We start from the raw sequence: 13,532 nt of genomic DNA on the forward strand, positions 1-13,532 counted from the left end.
ATTTGCTAGTATCTTGTTGAGAATTTTTGCGTCCATGTTTATCAGGGATAGGATCTTGTAATCTATCTTGAGTTCATTTTAGTTAGTACATATGGTAAACTTGGGACAACTTTAGACAGAAAGAGGGTTATTTTATTAACATCTGACTCTTTTCCCTGAGAAAACACATTATAGATAATGCAGCGTGGATTGCTTTCTGCAAAGTATGGTTGGTGATGTTCATGGGACCAGGATGGAATTTTACCCGCTTATGCAGCTAATCAGAGCCTGACCTCAGAAGCAGTGTAACCTCATTTGGCAGCAGAGAGCAGACACTAGCTGAATGAAGCAGACTTCCATGGCTATTTTGGAAAGATCATAGGTATACAGCAGGAATGGCTACATCCAAAAGAGTGGAAGCTTTTATATAGAAACTTAGTAAGGGATTGGAGTATCAAATCAGATGCTATAAAAATCTTATTAGAGGAAATCTGAATTTGCACAAAATTGTATTTCCCAAGAAAAGAAACTTTTAAAAGGAAACTTGAACTTTATAGTTCAACAGGCTATTTGCTATCAGAAGTTCTGTAGAATTTTAGCAGCAACATTAATTTTAGCTGATTATCTTTTCTTTTTCACACTGAGCTTTGATATTTAGTCTGTCTGCTTTCTGAAAAAGGAATACAGAGCACCATGAAAAAAAAAAAAGCATTTTAGGTCTATATTATATTAGATGGGCTGCTTGGTGGAACAGACCACACACCCAGATGCCTACTGAAGTTTCTGGTTTATTTAGCCAAGGGTTCATAAAATTCATGGAAGCTTCATGGGCATGCTGAGTACAGCAGATGCTATCTATTCTGGGCAGCTTTCCTGGGACTCTAAAGTCCCAAAGTAAGAGATAATGGTTGGTTGGCCTGGGGTTGTAGCAGCAGGGGAGGAGAGAAAAATAGTTTGTGGATATAATTTGGAGGCAGAATAAGTAGAACTTGTCAATAGATGAGCTGTGAAGGTAGAGGGAAAGAAATCAAGGATGGCTTTTGGTTTTTGACTTGGGCAACAGAGACAGGGCAGATTAGGAGAGGAGTGTCCCTATTCCTGCCTGATCAGTGTTATATCTAGACATTCAAGCACTTCCATGATGTATTCTCAACCTGTTTTTGAGGCTGAATGCCTAGTCCCAGACAAACAGGATTTTTTTTTCTATTTGTTGAACATGCTTTCAGCATACGTCAGGGTCTTTAGTTATACAGTTTCCTCAGCTTGGAATGCTTTTTGGTCTCATTCTCACTAAAATCCTACCTGTCCTTCAAAAGATGTATCGTATGCCAAATACCTTTGTAAACGGTAAAGGGTTCTACAAATCTTAACTACTATTGTAGGTAATCCAGTTCATAGACACTTTTCTTTATTAAGCCATCTTTTATTATACTCAGTTGGAATACTTTCTCCCTGCTTTGAAGCACGGAGCACTTTATTAGGATCGTGCATCTGATAGTTATTTTGAGGCATTGCTATTTGTATACATAGTCTTACTCTGTTATTATAAGTTCCTTGAAGATGTGACTTCATGTCTTCAAAAAAAAGTAAAGATAAGATATTACAAAAAAGTGTATACAGTATAAATGTGTGCCTTAACAAATTGTTTTAAAATGAACACCTGTGTAACTCCCACACAGGTCAAGAAATAGATGAATGGGGTTGATAATATAATCAAGTGGCTTTATACAAATAATTTGAATCAGTATATTTCCTCAAACCTTTAAATTTTTATTTAAATTTTTAATTTAAGTTTTATTTTTTATTTAAATTCCTTCATTTAAATTTTATTGCTTTATTTAAATCAATTTACTAAAATTCTTCATGTTTTATATCCTAAAGGTGTTCCTTCTATACTGAACCTCTGTTCTTCAAAGTTTCTCTACTGAATAATTTTTATCAGACAATTTAATTTTAAAAATTGGATTATAGTTAAATCTAAGTTAAATTTTGCTTCTGACTAAGATAGAGTTATAGGAATTAGATGCACCTACTAACCAAAACAAATCAAACTCCAAACAAATTAAGTAGAAGAAAAGGACATTATAACGGTTATTATAACTGTACTTCATATGTTCAAGAAGTTAGAGGTAAGATTGAGCTTGTTAAGTAGAGACATGGAAGATATTTGAAAAATACCTAAGTTGGACTTAAAGAGATAAAAACTTGGTAAGACTTACAGCAGAATAAACACTGTAGAAGAAAAGATTAGTGAACTTGAAGACAAAGTAATGTAAACTATCCAAAGTGAAATCCATCCATAAAAAAGTCTTAAAAAAAAAGAGAGTATTAGTGAACTGTGGGACAACTTCAATTGGCCAAATATATATGTAACTGAAGTTCTTGCAAAGCAAATAGACAGAAAAATATTTGAAGAACTAATGAAAAAATGTCAAATTTATGAAGGCCATAAACTCACAGGTCTAAGAAGCTCAATAAACTCCAAATACAAAGAAAACTATATCACAGCATATCAAAACAGATGTTTTAAAACCGGTGATAAAGAGAAAATCATAAAAGCAGCCAGAGGGGAAAAACTGCATTTCATAAAAATAAGCAAAGGTAAGAGTGGCTGCTGATTCCCTGTAGGAAACTGCATAAGCCAGAGGACAGAGGAGCATCTTCAAACTGTGGAAAGACAAGCAATAAGAATGAACAAACAAACAAACAAACAAAAACAAAGTAAAACAGAAACCATTCAAATTAGAAATCCATAATAGCAAAATATCTTTTAAAGATGAAGAGGAGATAAAGATTTTTTCAGACATACAAAAGTGAAAGAAGGAATTATTCACCAGTGGACCCGCCCTATGAGAGACGTTAAAGGAAGTTCTTCAGACAGAAGGAAAATGATTCCAGATGGAAACCAGGATCCACATAAAGATATGAAGAACACCAGAAATTGTTAACTATGTGAATAGAAATAAAAGACATTTGCAAATATTTAATTCTCTTTGAAAGATAATTGACTGTTTAAAGCAAAACATGATGTATTCTGGGAATTATAATGTAAATGTGTGATATCAATAAGAAAAAGCTTTCCTCATCTGCTTGTTTCTGCATTTGCCCATGGAATTTGGAGAAATACAACATGACTATTTTGACCTTTTGGAAATACTTCTGAATAACTGAACACCCAACAACATTTTATGAAACTGAAAAATGCCATTTATTTATGACATGATCTGCCGTAAGCAGTAACAGATAACAGGTAAGAATTTTGTCATCACGAAATAGGTTGTTTTTTGAAAATAGCAAGAAATGGAAATAGCATGGGTTTTAGAATTAGCTTTGGAATGGGAGTCTCAAATGCCACAATTGATTGTGCATTTTTTGTCAGTAGTTTACGAAGTTATGTTCTGAGCCAAAGACTTGTTGACATATTATATAATTATATATTTATTCCTCTAAAGTAGAGGTTTCCTTGAGGGGAAGCAGGGGCTTGGGGGCTTGGTTTTGTTCATTGGTATTCTCTAACTTTGAAAGTGTATCTGGCATGTAGTAGGGGCTCAAATATTTGGTGAGTGAGTGAATAAATGTGGGTGAATATATAATGACAGCAGAATTTTATCCTAAGCAGTACTTAAACTACTTTTGTGTCAGAAATCTTTTTTTTAAAAGATTTATTTGTTTGTTTTTAGAGAGAGAGGGAGAGAGAGAGAGAGACTGCAAGCAGTGGGGAGGGGATCTGGAGCAGACTCCCCACTGAGTAGGGAGCCCCACATGGGGCTTGATCTCATGACTCTGATTTCACGACCTGAGCTGAAACCAAGAATCAGAGGCTTAACTGACTGAGACACCCAGGCGCCCTTGTGTCAGAAATCTTTTTTCTTAAAAAATTTTATTTATTTATTTGAGAGAGAGAGAGAGAGAGAGCATGCAAGTGGGGGGAGGGACGGACGGAGAGGGAGAGCGAGAATCTCAAGCAGACTCCCCGCTGAGCTTGGGCTGGAGGCAGGGCTCCATCTCATAACCATGAGATCAAGACCTGATCAGAAATCATGAGTCAGAGGCTTAACTGACTGAACCACCCAGGCACACTGTCAGAAAAATAAAGAAATGATAAAAGGTATGATGGATCCTCTTACCAGGAAAATTCTCTCTCTCTCTCTCACATACACATGATGTTGCCTACAACAGGAAGAGATTGATGGACTCCTAAGCTTGACCATGGACACCAAGGCTAATAATCTCTACTGCAAAGGTAATTAAGGGCCTATTGTTTGTTAAGGAAGTAGTTCTCAAGTAGAGGTAATCATCAGAATCATGATTAGACATTTCACACTGTGCATGGCACTTGATAAATACTCAATGATTCTAATTATTATTATTACCTGTGGAGCTTCTGAGCTAAAATGTCCAGTTTGCACCTTGTCTAGATTCAGAATCCACAGGGCAGTGTTCCAGGCATGTGTTTATTTTTTACAAAGATCTACAGATGATTATGATATGTGACTCTGAGACACTGGTCCAAGTGAACAGTGAATGGGGTCATTTGGCCGTTGTTCTCAAAGGCCCTGTTGAAGGAGGGAAAATAATTTTTGTACTTATTTAAATTTAAACTTGAATATATAACTGAGAGTCACTGTTGATGCTTTTGGAGTAATAGATGTGACTTTAATGACAATTAAGGTAAATTGTTTGATAAACAATTAGATAAAAATGCTGAATTTCAATGGAGAAATTGGAGAGGAAGAAAAAGTAGAGGACCAAAATGCCATGTGAATAAAACACAAGCCCTAAGAGCAAAAGAGCAATAGCAATGATGCTAAGTGACTTAACATTATAGTGATTTTATGTTTTAAGACTGATCTCTACTATTAGTGTGACCCTTGATGAGTCATTTTGCATGTATTTGGACCTTTAATTTTGAGGAGACAATAGATAGGCATGTTGATGGGATGCTTTAAAAGTTTAGTAAATAGACAGATATTGGTTGCTTAGAAAGCTAGGGCCCATAAGGAAATGTGTAGACATTTAAATTATTTAAGATGAGAAACAGTCTGGGGGTGCCTGGGTGGCTCAGTCGTTAAGCATCTGCCTTTGGCTCAGGTCATGGTCTCAGGGTCCTGGGATCGAGCCCCATATCAGGCTCCCTGCTTGGCAGGAGACCTGCTTCTCCCTCTCCCACTCCCCCTGCTTCTGTTCCCTCTCTTGCTATGTCTCTGTCAAATAAACAAATAAAATCTTAAAAAATAAAGATGAGAAATAGTCTGTTACCTATCTTCTAAGTCTATAACAAAATCACCATAAGAGAAATTTAGGGTAGTCACAGGAAGAAATTTCTGATAGTTTTATTTTTTTATTTATTTTTTTAAAAGATTTATTTATTTATTTATTTGACAGAGAGAGACACAGCAAGAGAGGGAACACAAGCAGAGGGAGTGGGAGAGGGAGAAGCAGGCTTCCTGCGGAGCAGGGAGCCCGATGTTGGGCTCGATCCCAGGACCCTGGGATCATGACCCGAGCTGAAGGCAGACACGCTCAATGACTGAGCCACCCAGGTGCCCCTTTCTGATAGTTTTAAAACACTTGATTAATATTTAAGAGTAGATTAGGTAAGGTCTCTTATTCTGCCAGTAAAATAAAACGTGTGTCCTCCGTAGTCAAAGGTTTCAATTTCGCTTTAGACAGATTAAAATTTCCCTATGAGGTTCTCAGGTGGGTAGGTGAAGCTATTTGGCTGAGTGCTTATTTTTTCAGGTAGAGTGAGAAGGGTTTTGGCCTAGAATCTTCCCATGACAGAGCTGGTGACAGGGCCAGCCTGCCATGATCAGAGTAGTTGTGTGTGAGCACTTAGCTTCCTAGTGAGGCTATCTTAGCTATAAGTTTAAGTGCTCATGTTATACTGGCCATATAATATGATTGTAGGGAGGGCAGATCACCCTAATGTTTTATTTAGAGGGTCATGCTTTGAGTAAACCACTTAGAAAAATAATTTAAGTGGATATACCCTCCTCGACTCAGTTTAAGAAAGTCTTCTGTTTCTAATTTAAATAACTAATGTGTTCTATTTTTATTAGTTAGGGAAAAATACAGTGTAAACTGTGAGACAGTAGGGAATGAATTTTATTTTTTGCAGAATCAGTTCAGTGTGGTGGTTTCTCAATTGGGTTCCCTCGAAGCAGAACCTGAGATGGGGCCTTAGTGAATGAAATGATTTATTGGGGAGGGGGGAAAGGTGTTCTCTGTAGAAAAGGAGGGTGAAAAGTAGGATAAGGCAGGGGGAAGAAGATAAGCAAGAATGTGGTGATCTCAGGCATATACCGTTTCACTCGGAATCCACGGGGAAACCTGGAATGTAAATTGTGCTGCGGTGTTGATCCCATCTTGAGGCACATTCTCTCCGGTCATTGGCCAAGATCTGCCTCCTGGCGGTGGTGGGTGAGGCCTCCTGGGTGAGGCATTCCCATTTGAAAGAGGGCTGTTCTCTCAGAAGGGAGCAGAGTTGTTACCACTCCATACTCCAGGGCACTGGGGAGGAGTACCAAGAGCATCCACTCAGCTATACCCCTTGCATGGCTCAAATCATTTTTCTTCTTATACTAAGTTTGCTACATTCAGTTACAATTCAAGATTTTGGGTGTTCACAATTTCTGGGACAACTTACAAGAGAAAGGTTAGTGGGATGAATAGCCCTCCACTGCTTGTAAAGGGCATTTTTGTCTAAAGGGTGGTTTGTCCCAAAGATAAAATGTAGGGACCCGAAGGGGTACGTGCACCCCGATGTTTATAGCAGCAATGTCCACCATAGCCAAACTGTGGAAAGAGCCTAGATGTCCATCGACAGATGAATGGATAAAGAAGAGGTGGTGTATATACACAATGGAATATTATGCAGCCCTCAAAAGGAATGAGATCTTGCCATTTGCAACGACATGGATGGAACTGGAGGGTGTTATGCTTAGTGAAATAAGTCAATCAGAGAAAGACATGTATCATATGACCTCACTGATATGAGGAATTCTTAATCTCAGGAAACAAACTGAGGGTTGCTGGAGTGGGGGGGTGGGAGGGATGGGGTGGCTGGGTGATAGACATTGGGGAGGGTATGTGCTATGGTGAGCGCTGTGAATTGTGTAAGACTGTTGAATCACAGATCTGTACTTCTGAAACAAATAACGCAACATATTTTAAGAAAAAAGAAAAAGAAGATAGCAGGAGAGGAAGAATGAAGGGGAGTAAGTCAGAGGGGGAGACGAACCAGGAGAGATGATGGACTCTGAAAAACAAACTGAGGTTTCTAGAGGGGAGGAGGGTAGGGGGATGGGTTAGCCTGGTGATGGGTGTTAAAGAGGGCACATTCTGCATGGAGCACTGGGTGTTATGAACAAACAATGAATCATGGAACACTACACCAAAACAAATGATGTAATATATGGTGATTAACATAACAATAAAAAATTAAAAAAAACTAATGATGTGATGTATGGTGATTAACATAACAATAAAAATTTACAGGTAAAAAATAAATTAAAAAAAAATAAAGGGTGGTTTGTCCCAATGTCATGACTGATACTCATAATTTTCCTCCCCTTTCACCGTTACCAAACTCCCCTTCTCTTTGGTGAACACTTCTGCTGGTCTAAGTGGCTTGCTTGGTGAATTAACCCAGACCCCATTCCTTGAGAGTCTAAACACTTGACTCCATGTCCTTATCAGTCCGTGGTTGCTGTGATCTGTCCATTTACAGTTCTTTTTTTTTTTTTAAGATTTTATTTATTTATTTGAGATAGGGAGCGAGAGAGCATGAGCGGGGGGAGGGAGAGGGACAAGTAGACTCCCCACTGAGCAGGGAGCCCAGTGTGGGCTTGATCCCGGGACCCCGGGATCATGATCTGAGCTGAAGGCAGATGCTTACCCAGGTGCCCCTCCATTTACAGTTCTGATTGGGCATGGGAACAGCCGGATATGTCCACTGGACTACTTTAATGACTAACACATTTTTTTCAAGTCCTTATTATGTTGTTGCAGCAGCCCTGCCTCCTGATGAGGACTCTTGCAATTTCTCTGCAAGTGTCACTCTTTTGTTTGCTGCTGGTCTACTCTGAGCAACACAAAGTGATCAGGCAGCAGCTGTAGCTTTCAGTTTAGTGGGACTCTCTCTTTTTCCCCTGGTGGAAGGGTTTTAACCCTCTAAAAACCAGGACCTCTTGACTCCCAAAGCCGAAAGTCGTGGGGGTAGAGAAGCAAACATTCCCGCAGTGGGTCACTAGAAATGTTTATGAGCAGTCTCTCTTCTATTCTATTACTATTTTACTGAACCTACATATTCCAGCTTCTGAGGCATGACACCATTGGTTTAAGGTATGCTGTGTCTTGAAGAATAATGTTCCATCTCTCCAGGGTGTTATCTCCAAGCTGGCATATCAGCCTAAAGGATGAACTTAACTACAAAGTTGCTGAGGTGATACAAGTAGATGACCGTGGGATCTACAGGGCGCTATTGTATCTCATAGCATTCAGAAGTTGCCAGCCCAATGGGGTGATGAAACAGCCTTTTGAAGGCATAGCTGATGTGCGAGCTTATTGGTATCCCAAGGCATTTTATGGGTCATTGAAGAGCAGCTGAGGCACTGTGAGCAGTAAAGGCAAACCCATCCCTGGGGTTTGTATCATTTCCACTCAGCCTGAAACACTGCCACCTTCAGGATGGAAGGGGTCTGATGTAATCAGTTTGCCACCAAGTGACTTGGTAAGAAGGATGGTACCATCTTAGGGGCTCACTGTTTGTGTCTGTGGCTGGTAGGTCAGATATTTCTCAGCAGCAGTAGCTAGATCAGCTTTGGTAAGAGGGATCCCAACCTGTGGGTCCAAGGGTGGCCTCCAAAGTAATTACTAGGTGCATGAGAACCTTGTGTACATGCTAGGGTGGCTGATGACAGAATCTGGCTGACATCCATTGGCTGAGTTATCCTGTCTACTTGGTTGTTTGGTACATTTTCTGGTGTGTTCTCTGGTGGGCATTAATGTGTGATTCAGAGATGCTCACATTTGTGCCCACTCCCATGGGTCCATTGACTCACCTCTCCCCTGGACCTCCTTTTGTCCCCTCTTCCACTCTTGCTGAGTCCAGGCCCCTGACCAACCACCTGTGTGTCTATGTATATTCTTACCTCAGGCCCCTTTTCTCTCCACACAAAATAGGCGGCTGGGTGTTCTACGCACTGGGAGAATTTCCCCTTCCCCGTCTTTCAGGTCTACCTGAGTGGGGCTGCAGTATGGTGCAGTCCCTGCTTGCTTGCACTCACCTACCGAGCTGACCTACCTGCGACTCAAGCCTGGAAATTTCCATCCTCCATCAGCTGGTCACTGGGGAGTCCCCACGAGGTGAGGGCAAGACATCAGAGCAACCGATGATAAGCGACACGGGGTTCGGGGACACTTGCTAGTAGTGCAGCCTCCTTGTGACTTTTGGGTCAGCTTGAGCCTGATCACAGATGTACCACTTCCTTTTATTATGCATTGTTGCTGTGCCCACTGGACCATATGTTAAGTTGAATAAAGATTTGAAGGAAGTGATGGAGGAAGCCACATGGATATCCAGGAGAGAGTGATTGTGCTGTGAAAAAGCAACGGAGAGACTCTTCATACTGATAAAGGAAAGATCCACAAGACAGTCAAGTAAGCGCTTGTAAGTAAGCAAGGAGTAAATAGAAACTGTTTAAAACTGATAAATGAGGAACTAGGCATAATTTACCATTTAGGTATGTGGTAAAAACCACCAAAGGAACTAAAAGCAGAAACTGATAAAAGTGAGTTTATCTGAGAAGAGGGATCGGTAGGTCAGAAAAGGGCCAGGAACTGCTGCTTTTCATTTTGTAACTTTCTGTACCGTTTTGGTTTTAGGTTGATACCCCCCGAACCCCCCACCTTTTTCTTTTTACTGTCAGCATGCAGCAAGAAGAAAGAGTAACAGGGACTGAGGGAGAGAGCAGCAGGAGATGAGATAGTTTTGGAGAATGTTCCAGGTCAGGAGACAGCTAGGCTTTTCTGATGCTCATGCTGCACTTACCGGGCTTGACCCTTGATTTCAGATTGGCTCTTCTTCCAAATGTCCCATCACGGCAGTTAGGATCCATGGTGGCCCCTCGTGTCTCCTTCCCAATCCAGCCCCTACACAGTAGCGTGGATGTTAGCAGATGTACGGCTCAGTGCACACGCTTCCATCGAAGTGCTCTGTTGGGAGAAAATATGATCACACGTTGACGAATGCTTTTGTGGCACCTGGGGAAGTGCAGAAGTGTTGCACACTATAGTATACTGCAGGAATGTGAAAGAGGCACCCCAGTTATTCACATGTAAAGCATTGTCCACATGAAGGTATTTGAACCTGCTTCTGCCCAGGATGCCTTTTCCTGCAGCCTTGCTAGGCTGGCTCCCTCTGGTCCTTTAGGCCCCGGCCTTCCATGACACTAAGCAAACGTATGCTGGCTATTTCCCTTCCTCCTGCTTGCTAGGCTCTCTCAGCTCCTTACCGCCTTCATTGCATCTCTATTCACACTTTTTATTTCTTAGTTTTTGTCCACATCCGCCAGTAGAATCTAAGCTTCACTTCACATTTTTCATTTACTGAATATCTGTTGAATGTCGAATGGGAACTTGAACAAATGCTTTATTTTTCTGGTCTTTCCCTTACTTCTCAGTGAAATGCAAGAATTTAAAAGCATTGGAAACATTTGTATTAAATGATTAACTGCTGAAGTTTTTCTGCATTACCTGTATATATATTTGATACAATTCATTCATGACAGCCAATGCTTTAAGAGATCCACAAGAAACGTGTTCTAAAAAGATTTGAAAGGGCGCCTGGGTGGCTCAGATGGTTAAGCGTTTGCCTTCGGCTCACGTCATGATCCCAGGGTCCTGGGATCGAGTTCCGCATCGGGCTCCCTGCTCCTTGGGAGCCTGCTTCTCCCTCTGCCTCTCTCTCTCTCTCTCTGTCTCTCATGAAGAAATAAAAAAAATCTTAAAAAATAAAATAAAATAAAATTAAACTATTAAAAAAAAAAGATTTGAAACAGTGAAACTCAAGCAATTTAAAGAGTTGGTAGAAGGAACGAATTTCACCCGTGGTTGAAAACGTATACATGTACGCATTAGGATTAGATCTGGCTGAGAGGGACAGTAAACCCCAAATAACAACAGCTTGACAAGATGGAAATTTATTTAATTTTCATGTGCAAGTCCGAAGGTAAGTGCTTCAGGGCCTTTGCCGCATGGTTTCAGACATCCAAGCTTCTTAAGTCTTATTTCTTTGCTATGTATTTGGCCTCTCTTCTGAAGGCCATCTCATGCTCCAAGACAGAGCTCCTGTTCCAGCCATCCAAGTCCTCTGCCAGCAGCAAGGAGAAAGGGAAAGTAGAAGGTCATGCTTCATTCCTTTAAGGACCCTTCCTGGAAGTTGCATCTAACATTTTCCCTTACATTTTATCGTGCAGAATTTAAGTGGTCTTGATACCCCTATCTTCAATGGTGGCTGGGAAATGAGGTCTTTGATCTGGGCTGCCAGGTACTCAACTAAAAATGAGGGTCATTATTACTATAAAAGAAGTGTAGAACGGTTTTTGAAGGACAACTAGTGGTATCCTGCCTTATGGATGCCTACAGTTATCTTTTTAGCAGTGTCCTTTGCTTTTTAGCCAACAAGTTTTGGGTACATTGGAAATTCTTTCTGGCTACTGTGCTACATACAGAGTGAATTCTGTAAGAAGGCTGAAATTTCCATATGTACCTTGTGGTGTTGCTTTCCTATAAGCCCTGTGATTTTATTTTACTTTTGTGATTTTATTTTACAGCTTGTTTCACATTGTGTTTGACAATACACGCTGTAGATGTCATATCCATCAAAGTACAGTTGAACCATTTTTAGCCTTGGCATTTAACATTCTACAAAAGATTGTTTTTCTGTGTATTTGCAAGGTTAGGAATGCTAATCAGGGGAGGCTTACATTTCCTCCTCAACAATTGTTTTGTTTTTATTATAAAAACCATATTATGACTTCACTTTCTATAGTAAACTACAAGTTGCTGTGTTACCTCAAACTCACTCTTCTTGTGCTAGTAAAATAAGAGTGAAAATAACTTAGCTTAATTGTGTTTCTCTACAAATTGCTTTATTGTAGCAAGTTAACTATGGCTTCTAACCCTACACTTCACTATCATTGGAAAAATTTAAACAGTCTGAAGTAATTACAGTGTGCCTTTGTAAGGAGTGATGAATGATGTCTTGGTTACTGAGAGCAGCTTCCACTTCTTATAATGGTAATCTAAGATAGCCAGTAATTCCCAAGTCGTGGTACATGACTCCCAAAGAGCTGTGACCTAGGGATTCTAAAATGAGTGGAGTTTGTTAAAGCATATTTATGGGGCACTTGGGTGGTACAGTAGATTAAGCCCTGACTCTTGGTTTCAGCTCAAGTTGTGATCCCAGGGTTATGATCTCAGGGTCATGAGATCAAGCCCCACATCTGGCTCAGCACTCAGTGTGGAGTCTGTTTAAGTTTCTCTTCCCCTCTCCCTCTGCCCTTCATTCTGCGTGTGCCATCTCTCTCTCTGTCGCTCAAATAAGTAAATCTAAACAAAACAAAACAAAACATATTTACCAGGATAGCATTTTCCAAATATCTGTGTTGGTACCCTATTTTTAAAATACGAACAATGAAAAATAAAGCACAACAAAATATTTCTTTGGTTGGTAAGGATACTTGGGAGGTAGTATCTTTTTTCCCATTACTGATTCTCATGGGGAAGCTTGAGCTTTCCTATTTGTAAAGGAGGAATGACCTAAGGGTTTAAAAAGGGACTAAACTAGTCTTCGGTTATCTTGGTGTTGATTAAAAAGTTACTCATCCCTGTTAGAGTTTTTCTGTACTACCCAAAAACCAAATGCTTTTTTTCAAGTTTTAGTCTTACCTATGTCTTCTAGAGTGATATTCTTCGTGGTTGCCTACTTACATGTCCATTAGCTTTTGGAATTGACTGTGGTAACGGTGTAAGTTATGTACTGTCTATGGAAGAGGCTCCCCTGTATAAAGAGCTTTTTCTTAGGGCGGGGCTTCTAAAACATGCCTTTCCTGCCATCTTCATGACTTTCCTGTCACCTGTACTATTATTTACTAACCATTTTTCTTTAAATACACTCCCTTTTTAAAAACTTTAAATTCATTTAAGAAAGAAACATTATGTTATTACTACAAGTAAAAGCCTGTTTCAAGTGTCACAAATAGGAGATCATTATAATAATAAATAAAATACAAAAAAATACTCTTCACCCTGCACTTGTCATTAAATAAAAAACAAGGACAAACAATAACATCAAATTAAAAAATGGAATTGATTACAAAACATATATCTAAAAGTAAGTTCCTTGAGGAGAAGAATGGAATTTTTTGAGCAGTCAATAGTAAGGGAATAGTAGATTTAACGTCATCTCATTTCAAACAAAGTTGAAGTTTAGTTTGTAATTTTTGATTTTGGTGTCACTTATCACTGAGATTTTCACTCAGAGGTGT

At 39.8% G+C, this 13,532-nt stretch overlaps 1 long non-coding RNA gene across 1 annotated transcript in view; it reads right to left on the bottom strand.

Moving 5' to 3' along the window:
• The window catches only part of LOC114207301 (uncharacterized), a 28,914-nt gene extending 18,795 nt beyond the window's left edge, over positions 1 to 10,119 (bottom strand). Inside the window, exons 1-2 of the long non-coding RNA XR_003608824.2 lie at positions 10,034 to 10,119; positions 9,287 to 9,580 (exon numbers count right to left, since the gene is read on the bottom strand). This is a non-coding gene — a long non-coding RNA (uncharacterized LOC114207301). The remainder of the gene's footprint in view (positions 1 to 9,286; positions 9,581 to 10,033) is intronic.
• Between the last annotated feature and the right edge of the window lie 3,413 nt (positions 10,120 to 13,532).

This window comes from Eumetopias jubatus, unplaced genomic scaffold (genome assembly GCF_037043125.1).
Source record: "Eumetopias jubatus isolate StellerSeaLion01/CBP00866 unplaced genomic scaffold, mEumJub1_p1.0 scaffold_7, whole genome shotgun sequence".
In the NCBI taxonomy this organism is placed as follows: Eukaryota; Metazoa; Chordata; class Mammalia; order Carnivora; family Otariidae; genus Eumetopias; species Eumetopias jubatus.